General features: G+C 34.6%; 1 protein-coding gene across 1 annotated transcript in view; it reads right to left on the bottom strand.

The window, feature by feature from the left end:
• The window catches only part of CFAP47 (cilia and flagella associated protein 47), a 390193-nt gene that overhangs the window by 146022 nt on the left and 231835 nt on the right, over positions 1–12336 (bottom strand). The gene's annotated exons all lie outside the window — the stretch shown is intronic.

The following is a 12336-nucleotide window of genomic DNA, read 5'->3' as shown; positions in this document are numbered from 1 at the left end:
CTGCCACTGAGCCAACTGGCCAGAGCTCTCTATCTTAATTTAGTGTTACAGATCCCTAAAACTATGGCTACCCTATAATATGATGTGCAAAGACCACAGATTTCTTTCAGGTATCATTTTTATGTTTATATTGTTTAGAAATTTTAAAAATAAGAAAAATGCAAAATGAACACTAAATCATCCACATTTCCACTGATATTTTTTTAAATTTTGTAAAAACAATTCCCTTTTATTTTAAAATACTGTAGAGAAGTAAAACTTTGATGATAATAATAATAATAAAAACCAAATCTCGAGACTCAAGAATAAGTGATCTCAACTGAGGACTAGATAGGTACTCTCTCCAAAAGTGGTTCTCGAACTTGATGTCTTGAAAACTTCTCTTCTCTCAGATGATTGCTTCTATGTTTGCTTCTCCCAGTCAAGTTAGAAGAAGACTTGGATAGCTGTTTAATCTCTGCTTGCATTTCTGAAAATTAATGAACAGATCCCAGCCGAGGCAACGGCCTCCCTTGAAAGGTTCCTTTCTTCCAGAACCCATCAATTTCCCTCAAATTTCTTTTCTCCTAGTTTCATGATTATGTCACTCAAAAAGCTATCAGTTAGTATTTGGACACTCAGATACTGTTTGCCTGATTTTTTGTTTTCTGAGAATAAAAAAAAATTTTTTTTTCTCACTTTGTCATCTGCCTTTGCCTAAATTTTATACTGTGCTGTAAAAACATATTGACTATTTCTAAGTAAAGTTCTAACCATATCCATGCCATTTCTCCAAATGCTGTCTTTTCTTTATACCACATTCTTAATAAAGGTTATTTATCACATCTTACAATTATTCTGTGATTTACTTCTACTTTACAGACATTCTGAGTAGCAAATTAGGATCTTTTTTAAAAAGTAAATAACATTTCGTATTTTATGTAATTTGAGCATTTGATAGATACTTTAAGGCTATCGTAGATATAATAGATGAATATCTCAGCATTTATGAGGGAGACTATACAGAGAGTAAAAAAATGAAACAAAAAAAAAGCTTATTTCTCAGTGTAGAGCTCCACTGTCATCTCTTTGATAATGAATCCCTGGGCAGAATGCCTGATTAAAACCCTCAAATAATCTCCCAACCTCATTTTGTTCAATACTTGCAGTCTCCAGCCTTTTAATGATTTTTATTCATAGTGAATAAAAAAGCAGAGCAATTTGAGCTTCATCGCCTTTTTCTTTCATTTACTTATTTTCTTAGAGAACAGCTAATGAAAGTGTCTTGTGAATAAATCAAAGAGGTACCTCGTCCTTAAAGGAGATTCTCAAACCCAGAAAAATTGAATTATCCATACTATTTATGGCAAGGACAGATAGAAAAAATGCAGATCTAGGAAGTTTATCGGCTTGCTCATAAAGCTAATTATCATGATTAACACAGATATATCAGAAAATAATTTAGTAAAATAATTGGGCTCAGGAAAATTCTGTTCTACTTAATCAGTGTTTTTGAGTTTAGAAATTCAGTAATAAAATCAACCTGTTTAAAAACTAGTATCTTGCATATTTCAAAGACAGAACAAAAAACAACTCATTTACTTTTTTGTTCCTCCCTGCACCTCGGTCCATGCTATCATGTTTCCAGATTCTCACCGATTATTGTAGAAGCCATGGCAGGCAGAGAAAACATGTTTAAACTCTTGGTCTTAAGGAATAAATAGCAGCAACAATAACAACAAAAGGCCCAAATTATACAAAATTCTCTAGATTAAGCAGTTGAATATGTTCTAGCAATTTAGTAGTCAGACAAACTCAGGGAGTGGAACATATTAATGAGGTGTGAATAAATGACATTCCTGCCTGTCCTGGCAGTGGTGCAGTGGACAGAGTGTCAGCTGGGGACACTGTGGACCCAGGTTTGAAACCCCGAAGTCGTGGGTTTGAGCATGGGGTCGCCGGCTTGAGTGTTATGGTATCACGGACATGACCCCATGATCACTGGTTTGAGCTCAAAGGTTAATGGCTTTAAGCCCAGGGTCACTGGCTTGAGCCAGGAGTCACTGGATCATCTGGAGCCCCCTGGTCAAGACACATATGAGAAAGCAATGAACAACTAAAGTGTCGCAACTATCAGTTGATACTTCTCATCTCTCTCCCTTAACTGTCTGTCCCTGTTGGTCCGCCCCACACATTAAGTAAAGAAAAAGAAAAAAATGACAAATTATCCAGTAGAAGTCAAATTTTTATGCATCATGGGAAAAATATAAAAGGACTGGTTTTTAGATTCATTCCATCCTCCATGTGACCAGGTGGACTACAGTCAAAATGTGATGTTTTCTGCATTTAGTTCTACTTTGGCCCCTGACCAGTTGAGAAGTCTCTGAAGCAAGAAGCGCTAACCTGGGGTACAATGACACGAGTGGCTCTGCGGATTTAAATTTGTATTTGGTAAAGGAGAACACCAGAGTAAACTGTATGCAAGGAAAAACAGTGCTTCATATCTCATTATTCTCATTGAAAGTATTTTCTTCTGTGAATATCTCTCTAATATCTAGATAGTGATATTCCTTGCCAATTAGTGTACAGAATATTTTTTTAAAATAACACGTATTACTGAATGTGTTCTTCTCCAAACAATTGCCTCCATTTCTGGAGATTTATTTTTCTTCTCTACTTGATGTTTGGCTCCTTGAGGACCAGACCTGTGACTTATTTATCTCTATATTTATCCAGTACTAAGAACAGTGTTTGTGATGCCACTTTGTAAAAATTTACTGAATGATAAATAATTCAATATTGTAGGAAAAAGATAGCAAGTCATATAACTGTAGGAAATTATTTACAAAGTGCTCAGGTAATCAGCTATTCAATTTTAAAGGGTGGCTAAAATCACTCCCTTCTCCTGATCCTTTCTGATAATCCTTTGAATTTAATTAGCATAAAAACATCTTAACAACTCTTGCTTATGCTCATGGATCATCATCCCACAGTAAAATGTGTGATAAATATAGAATTTTTATCATCCATGCAGTGTTTTGTATGTATCTATTAGCTTAAAAAGAGTACATAGTTTATAGAGTAATTTTTATTTTTTAATAGACTCTTATCTTTTTTATGCCAACTTAAAGATAATGTCAGCTCTTTACTGCTTAGTTTAGAAGACAAAATTTATTATCTGGGGAGATGCTGACTGAAGTGACTCTGAGGAGGATTATTAGCTAGTATAAGCTATATTGTGCTGTAGTAACAACCCCTTATCTCAGTGGATTAACACAATAGTTCATTTCCTGCTCACACTACACATCCATTCTAGGCAGAGTGGTTGTACTCAGAGATCCTTGGTGAAGAAGGCTCCATTTCTATATGTGCTCCTCCAATAATTGTGGCAGGTGAAGGGAAAAAGAATAATTGCTTACTGGGTCTTAACACTACCACTGCCACTTGGAAAAGACATGCATTCATGCCATTGTCCACACATTAACTTCAGCGTCAATGGGGAAGTATAATATTACCATGTGCTTAAAAGGAGGAAAACAGGGATATCTGTAAAAAGGTCTAAAAATACAGTTTAAGGAGATTTTTAAAAACCTTTTCTTGTTCTATTATGTTACCTTCCTGATTAAATCTAGAGGGCAGAGCAAAGTTTTACTGAGGCAATGTAGTGATTATTATAGGGTCAATTACATACGAAAGTTAATCAAAGAGGTAATACACCACACTTCCATTCTGATAATTTAAAATCCATGCTTTTTTTTTTTTTTTTTTTCTTAGAGATAGAGAAAGAAACAGACAGGAAGGGAGAGAAGCGCCGACTCATAATTGTGGCACCTTAGTTGTTCATTGATTGCTTTCTCAGACAAGCCTTGACCAGGGGGTTACTGTAGAGCAAGTGACCCCTTTCTGAAGCCAGCGGCCTTGGGTTTCAAGACAATGACCTTTGGGCTCAAGCCAGCCACCATGTGGTCATGTCTATGTTCCCATGCTCAAGCTGGCGATCTCGGGGTTTCGAACCTGGGTCCTCAGTATCCCAGGCCAATATTTTATCCACCTGCCACCCTGGGTCAAGCTAAGATGCATATTCTTAAATTTTATTTGTTTGGAAATCTATGCAAGAAAAACATTAAGAAGAACTTTAAGAAAAACAGGATGTGATATATTACTAAGTATATATTATTTAATTAAGACATTTAATGATCAAAAGGCCTCATTATGCCAATGAAGCCAGACTGATAAAATAGTAGATAACTTCATACTGTCTGGAGATAAAATGAGTCTTTTCTTTGTCCCCTCATGGTGGAAATTGTTAGTTACCAATGCCAATAACCATTGGCCCTTTCCTCCTCACTGGCTAAACCCTCATTTAATTTTGATATCTATGTCTCTTATCCTTGTGCTGCTTCTTTTCTGTTGCCTATAAAGTGGATTTAATCGTTGGAGTTCTGGACATTTCAGAAAATGAATAGATGTGCCTGCTCCATGAACTGGAGACTGCAGGTGTTATACTGCAAGCAGTCAGGACCCTGGAAGAAGGAGCTACATTAACTGCTTCTAATAAGTCTCTTCAGAGTTATCAGAAAAAAATACAGACTTTTTAGTGAACTTGAGACTGCTCTATCTCAATTCAACATATGGGCTTGGGGCTCAGCATTCAGCCCATGCTAATGCTAAAGTGACCCAAGAACCAGCCCTTCTCCTTTAGAAACTGTGTGGCTTTTGCCTCTGTAAGTTCCAACCTTGCCTTTGATGGGGGAGACAGTCTGCACAGAGATGCACAGGAATAAGTCCTCAATCCTTTAATGGCTCTGAGTTATTCTTTGAGAGTTAATCTTCAGAAGCCTGACTACTCTATGTTGGATCATGTTCTCCCTGAGGCAACACTCAATATCACTGCATCTTTGTTTCTTTACACACAGGCTTGAGAGAAGAACTAAGAAGGTACAGGATTATAAATACAAATAGAAGAGATTATATGAGAAAGAACGATCAATAATGTTTGTGATCACAGTAGACACATTTCTTAAGTTGTACTTCATCTTAAACTGGCAATTATTTTGAACGACTACTTCAATATTTCTTTTCTTTTCCTTCCAAAATTAAATGAGGAGTGCTTTCATACTTGTTCATCCCACTTTGCTTTTGATTTGAGAAACGTCTTTACCTGCAACTTGAAGTGGGTGATTTCAATAATTTCAGATTTTAGGGTACACTCAAAACCACTCCATAATATTATGTGAAGGAAAATCATGTTAAAACTTGAGATACATAATTCCTGTACTGTATTCTAAATTGTGAAAGTAGATTTAATTTTGATGTTCATTGAATGGATTCAACTATGAGTTGCTTTGCTCACAGAGATCTACAGCAATGCTTTGAGATCTAATTTATAGTTTAATATGTAACAGTATAAATTATTTGCAATTAATGTGAAGAAATTATTTCAAGGAAATTCAGAAGAAAACTATGATCACCAACCATCTTCTTAATCAATAAAGAAGGAACTGAAAAGATTAAAATCTAGGAGAAATGTTTACTGAAGTTTTTAAAAATAATACTAGCATTTCATACTACAAAGAACCTAACATAAAATGCCTACAATATTCTATTCTAATGATACCTATAAATATGTTATCACATAGCTCAATATATTAATTCATATTTTATAATCCACAATAAAATATGAAAGAAGACTCTGAAGGCCTTAAGCATGAAATCAGCATTCAACAAAACAAATGCAATGAGATAAAAATTAAATTTCCTTTAAAAGAAAAACCCAAAACAATAAAAAACATTTTATAATAAACTCAATTCTTATCATCTAAAACTATTGGCTTAAATACAATTCTCTTTTGAAAAGTAATCTGTATTCATTTTAATCTAAGCAAGATCTGTAAAATCATTTTAATGGTTTCTGATTACTTTAATATTGGAAATTTCTATGCTATCAACGTGGCCAAATACTTGCCTCCTAAAATCTTTATGCATCTAAAAGAATGACGATGCGCTCAAGAATTACACAGACACAAAGGAACATGCACTTCATTAATAGGCATTGCATTATTATTTTTTGGCCCAACTTTCATTAATCTTGTCAAAATTGTTTTTAATTCTACTTGACTTTAAATAGTTATTTTATACAGTTGACCCTTGAACAACATGAAGGTTAAGGTATCAACCCTTGTGCAATTGAAAATACACATGTAATTTTGACTCCCCAAAAACTTAACTACTAATAGCCTGTTGACCAGAAAAAGTCTTGCCAAAAACATAAATAATTGAATAAAACATCTTTTTTGTGTTCTATATATTATATACTGTATTCTTACAATAAGGTAAGCTAGAAAAAAGAAAATGTAATTAAGAAAACTGTAAGAAAGAGAAAACACATTTATAGTATTTTTTAAAAATCTGTATATAATAATTGCACAGACACCATACAAATCTGGTTGTTAAGGGGCCAATTGTAATTTAACAGATGAGAAATATAAAGAAATCTAGCTTTAAAAAATTCTTCCTCTTTATTCAGAATCCAAGGTTTCTTTCTAAACTAAATACAGACCTCATCATATAGATGGAATAAGCTTAAATACAGGCAATCCTCATTACTCACGAATTCTACTATTTGCAAATTTACCTCCTTGATAAAATTGATTAGTGACCCCAAAATCAATACTCATGGTGCTATAAAGGTTGTTTGTATACATGTGCAGAAAGGCAAAAAGTTCCAGTCACTGGTCACACAAGTTCCCAGCGGAGGTTAAACAAGGTGACACAGGCCTTTTTGTTTCAGTTCTCATACATAGATGAGTTGAGGATGGAGACCACAGGGCAGAACAGAAGTGCAAGCAGCTCGAGCTCTGGGTCCAGGCACACAGGGTTAGGCTTCCTTGTCTGGCATCTGTTAGCGGCACAGCCACAGGCAATTCATTTTACACTCTGAACCTCATTTTCTTTGTGTAAAGAAGTTAGAAACTATCAGGACAGTTTCTGATGATACAATTTACGATTATAATCTATGTGATTATATATATATTTCTCCTAGGAGTAATGATTCAGTATTCACTAATTGAATGCTTGCAGCAATTTTATAGATCATAACTGCCATGATTAATAAGAATCCACTGTTTTTAATCACATGCATATTTATTCAATTTTCATGCATATAAACCTGTACAACATACGAGATTAAGAATATAAATTATATATGTAATATAAATTAAATATTTCCAATAAATTAAAACTATTATAGAATTTTACAACAAGTTTACTTAAACTTCTCAGAATATTTCCTCAGATAATTATTAGCATAAAATATATGGATATTTACCTCTGGTTCCTGCAGTCAATGAATTGTCCAGATGTAGTTAATTGGGATGTTGTGGAGATCATTGTTGAGGATTCCACCAAAATAACACTGAAATAAATAAGAGAATTATTTTGGGTTCTACTATAAGAAAATTCAGATGACCACAAAATATTCTTCTTTTAAAATGTTTTCTTCATTCATAACATATAATTAGAATCAGAATAAATTACCATTTAAAAACTCCATGAGTTCTCATTCTACAACTCAAAACACATATGTCAGAAAGAATGGAAAAAAATCTGGAAAGGAAATACGTAAAAATATATACATATTCTTTTATATTGAAAGGCAATACTAAATACTCCTAACAAGGAACCTTATAATATAAATGACTACCCAAATTATATTCCAAAAACAAAGAGGAAATCATACATTGGCCTTAATGCATTGTTACAACTGTATACATTTAATAATTTCTAGTCCTATTTCAAGAAAGTAGTAATGTTTCTTTTGGGAGTAGGACATGAAGAGACACTGAGGTTGGAGCTCTTCAGCATGGTTACAGGGTTACTGTTTAACCTGTCTTGTGGCTCCCTGAAAAAAACCAATGTACTCAGTACTGTCTGTATTTAACCTAAATCATGTGATCTGAGGTAAGCCATAAAGTTACAAAATATTATGATTCTTTTGAGAAACATACAACTATTAATATCCTGGAATTTGAGTTTTCTTTCAGCTTTTACCACAAGAACACAAGGCCAAATATGTTTGCTTCTCATTTCTTCTGAGGAAATGCAGTAGGTCATTTGGTTCATTTAGGGACATATTTTCATACTGGATTAATATGAAATTTACTGACATTTTTTTTTGTTCTTTACATAATGATATTATAGTATATAAATAAAATTATAATAAACAAAATTCTCTCTCAGTGAACTCAGGACCATAAATTCACCAATTAATGATAAAAAAAATAAATTTTGTTTTGTCAACAATAAATGATATTATTATAAGAAACTTCCAAAAGCCTAGACATATGATGATTTAAAAAACTAAAAATTATCAAACATTAATAAGCATATATACAACTTACGATCTCAATACAAGTATTGTTGCAATTTCTAAAGCTGGTGGAAAGAGAGTTCATAATTTAAGCAGTACGTAAGATATCATTGTCCAATCTTCTCCCTAAACATGTAAATTTCTAGCAAGATATTTTTCTACTGTGATCTTAAATAATAATTAAGCATTTTACTGTATTTTTATCTTAAATCTATGTTGTTGCTACTGTTGTTAAATCTCAAGATGCATAAATGCATATTTAATAAGCAGTTTTCATCAATAATGATTCCTTATGTAAAAAATAAATTTGTTTAATCAATAGTTCACTTTTGTAAACTGAGAGATGAAATAACATTAGAAATAAAATGTTTGTTAATTATAAATTATTTAAAGTTAAATAAATAGTAAATCTCAACAGAGTTTATAAACAAAATTCAAAAATTTGATATGATCAGTTTTTGCTTTGTATAGGTAATAGCATTTTAAGGGAAACTGATTTGCCTTCATTAGTCATTCCATTTCATATAATGCTTATAAATTTATAGCAATGTAAATATCAAAAAATTTCTCCTCAAAACAGTTCATGCTGAAAATAGTTATATTTCCTTTAAGATTTGATATGGCTAATTGAATTTATACCCAAACAATAACTTACTTGAAATCACCATCAGTAAGAAAGGGATTCTGAACATTCACACTGATCATCTGCCATTTATAACATGGGGATCTGCACTTTATAATACTCTAAAGTAAAAAAATAAATCATACAAAATGGTAAGAACAAAAAATAGTAAACTGAATTATAAAATATAAGCTTAAAGCATCTAAAAACTTATTCTTTTAAATATTACAATATTAATTATATAGTTCACCTTTTCCCAGAATCACTATACCATTGAAATCTAAATAAAAAAAATAAAAATATATTTTACCTTATTACTGATCCATAATGTAGTACTAACAACTGAACTGTCACAGTAATGTCTCCCAAATTGATTTCTTTAAAAATTTGTTATTAATAACTGAGCATTTCACATTTGCAAATTATTTAATTGTATATATACCTAATACCAGCACATAAGGAAGAGGCAGTTTTGTGTGTGCGTGTGTGTGTGTGTGTGTGTGTGTGCACCCAAGTGTGTGAGTGCATGAATATCTATCTGTGTCTGGGTATGTGTGAGTGAGGCATGTCTGTATTTTCAATGAGGTGGCTGCATTGGCATTTTTGTACTAATTAAAGCACAAACATAAAATTTAAAATTAAAGTTACTCAATGGATTTCCATAGAGGAGAATATTCTAGAAATTCTACCTTTATAGACTGTGTTCTTACCTTCTTTTATTTCTCTATTATTACCCAATCTACTTCCTGGTGACTAAGGCCATGAATAGTCAGATGAAGAAGTGAACAGAGACCACATGAGCTTCAAGTGTCAGTTTTGCTGTCCCAGAGCCATGCTAACAATAGGCAAAAAACATGCATGCCTCTTAGAAACATGGCAAAGCCATGTTTGGTCTCAGAGAATTTGTGTGAAAGAATTGGGAAGTGTAAGAGGTCATTATTCAGGAGGAAAATCAGAAGATCACGATACCCATTTCAATGACAATGAAATGCCTCTGGGTGTCATTATGTAAGATGCCAGTCTGTCCATGTGAAGATCTTAATGTTCTCCTTACAGAACTATTACTAGAGTCATTATGTTTATTTACTTCCTACTCATGCTGCTGCACACCTGGAATTCTTTAAAATCCATATGGAAATATGACAAGATAACAAATTTATTTCCTCTTTATTATATGTCCATGGTAGAAAATAATATTTAGCCAAAATAGTGACTACAAAAAGTCAATTATAGAAATGTTACAATCATTTTATAGGAGTTTTTAAAATCCTTTTCCTTTATGCTTTGAGATATACACAGAACTATGGAATATCATCACTACTCATTAAATGCCAGTCTTAGTATTATCTTTTTAATGAATTTGATTCACAGAACACTCAAGATAAATTGATGAATGTTCCAATTGGAGAAGAGAAGCATATATCTTTGCTGTGTAAACCACCAACCCTTAATTCAAACAAAAACAGACACAGGCTCAGGGACTGCTTTAACTTAAATCACAAGTCTCCATGGCAGAGGGCATGTAAGTTGCTACATGTATAGTGAATGACCCCTTCGTGAAAAGCACTAATGTACAGTAATCCTAAAAAGCTGACCTTAAAAGCTCACTCAATTTAAGTCCTTTAAAATTCTATTATGAAAGTAGAGACTTATTTCCACAGAAAGAGTATCAGAATAAGAATATCAGAGACAGAGCCCTGGCCAGTTGGCTCAGCGGTAGAGCGTCGGCCTGGCATGCGGGGGACCCGGGTTCGATTCCCGGCCAGGGCACACAGGAGAGGTGCCCATTTGCTTCTCCACACCCCCTCCTTCCTCTCTGTCTCTCTCTTCCCCTCCCACAGTCAAGGCTCCATTGGAGCAAAGATGGCCCGGGCGCTGGGGATGGCTCCTTGGCCTCTGCCCCAGGTGCTAGAGTGGCTCTGGTCGCAGCAGAGCGATGCCCCGGAGGGGCAGAGCATCACCCCCTGGTGAGCAGAGCATCACCCCTGGTGGGCGTGCCGGGTGGATCCCGGTCGGGCGCATGCGGGAGTCTGTCTGACTGTCTCTCCCCGTTTCCAGCTTCAGAAAAAAAAATAAAAATAAAAAATAAAAAATCAAGAGACAGAGAGGCCAAAATTTGTGCAAATGTAGGAACACACACACAAGATCTCAAAGAACAAGTTTCCAGAAGATACAACTAGGAAGAACAGCTATGATCGGGATATGCCATGGTTTGAAAAGAGCAGCAAAGATATATAAATAAGTAAAATTTACTTACAATGGGATTAAATTTGCTGACTTCACCCTTAAGAGGAAACATCATTGTACTTCCTCCAATTGCATTTCTATGTTTTGAAATTAATAGCAGTGAAGCTTCAGTAGGATGGAGGAAGCGACTGGTGAAATTCACAGCAACGCTGGTTTCCTCTCTAATAAGAGAGAAAAGTTTATTGAGAAAAGGTAACAACCATCAAATTCAATGTGGACCATGTGCCCAATGCCTACACTGTTGGGAGACCTCAGGAAGCCTACAATCTAGTTATTGTCATCAGTTAAAACATCTAGATTCATCTTATATTCTTTTTTGAGAAATGTGTATTCAGGTCCTCTGCTAATTTTTTTTTTCAGGGAGAGAGAGGGGACAAGGACAGACAGAAAGGGAGAGAAATGAGAAGCATCAGCTCTTACTTGTGGCACCTTAGTTGTTCATTGATTGCTTTCTCAGCTTTCTCATACCTGCTTTGAAGTATGTCTGTGTGGGGGCTCCAGCTGAGCAGCGACCCCTTGCTCAAGCCAGTGACCTTGGGCTCAAGCCAGTGACCACAGAGTCATGTCTATGATCCCACTCTCAAGCAGGCAACCCTGTGCTCAAGCTGGAGAACCCACAATCAAGCCAATGAACCCACGCTCAAGTCAGTGACCTTGAGGCTTTGAACCTGGGAGCTGAGCATCCCAGGAAGACACTCCATCCACTGTGCCACCGCCTGGTCAGGCTAATTAGATGATTTGATTTTTGGTGCTAAATTGTATGAGTTCTTTATATATTTTGATATAAATGCTTTATCACCAGAGATGTGAAAAGATAACTCAACATCACTAAGTAACAGGGAAATGAAAATGAAAATCACAATGAGATAACAACTCACATCTGTCAGAATGTCTATCAACAATAAATCAACAAATAACACGTGCTAGTGAGGATGGAGAGAAAGGCAACCCTTGTGCACTATTGGTGGGATTGCAAATCAGTGCACTCATTATGGAAAAGAGTATTGAAGTTCCTCAAAAAATTGACAAGAGAACTACTACCATATGACACAGCAATTCCACTTCTGGGTATATACCGAAGAAATCCAAAACATGAGAAGATATATGCCCCCAATGTTCA

This window comes from Saccopteryx leptura, chromosome X (genome assembly GCF_036850995.1).
Source record: "Saccopteryx leptura isolate mSacLep1 chromosome X, mSacLep1_pri_phased_curated, whole genome shotgun sequence".
Lineage (NCBI taxonomy): Eukaryota > Metazoa > Chordata > Mammalia > Chiroptera > Emballonuridae > Saccopteryx > Saccopteryx leptura.
The sequence above is the reverse complement of the archived record's forward strand: the minus strand, read 5'-3'. Positions and strand labels throughout refer to the sequence as shown.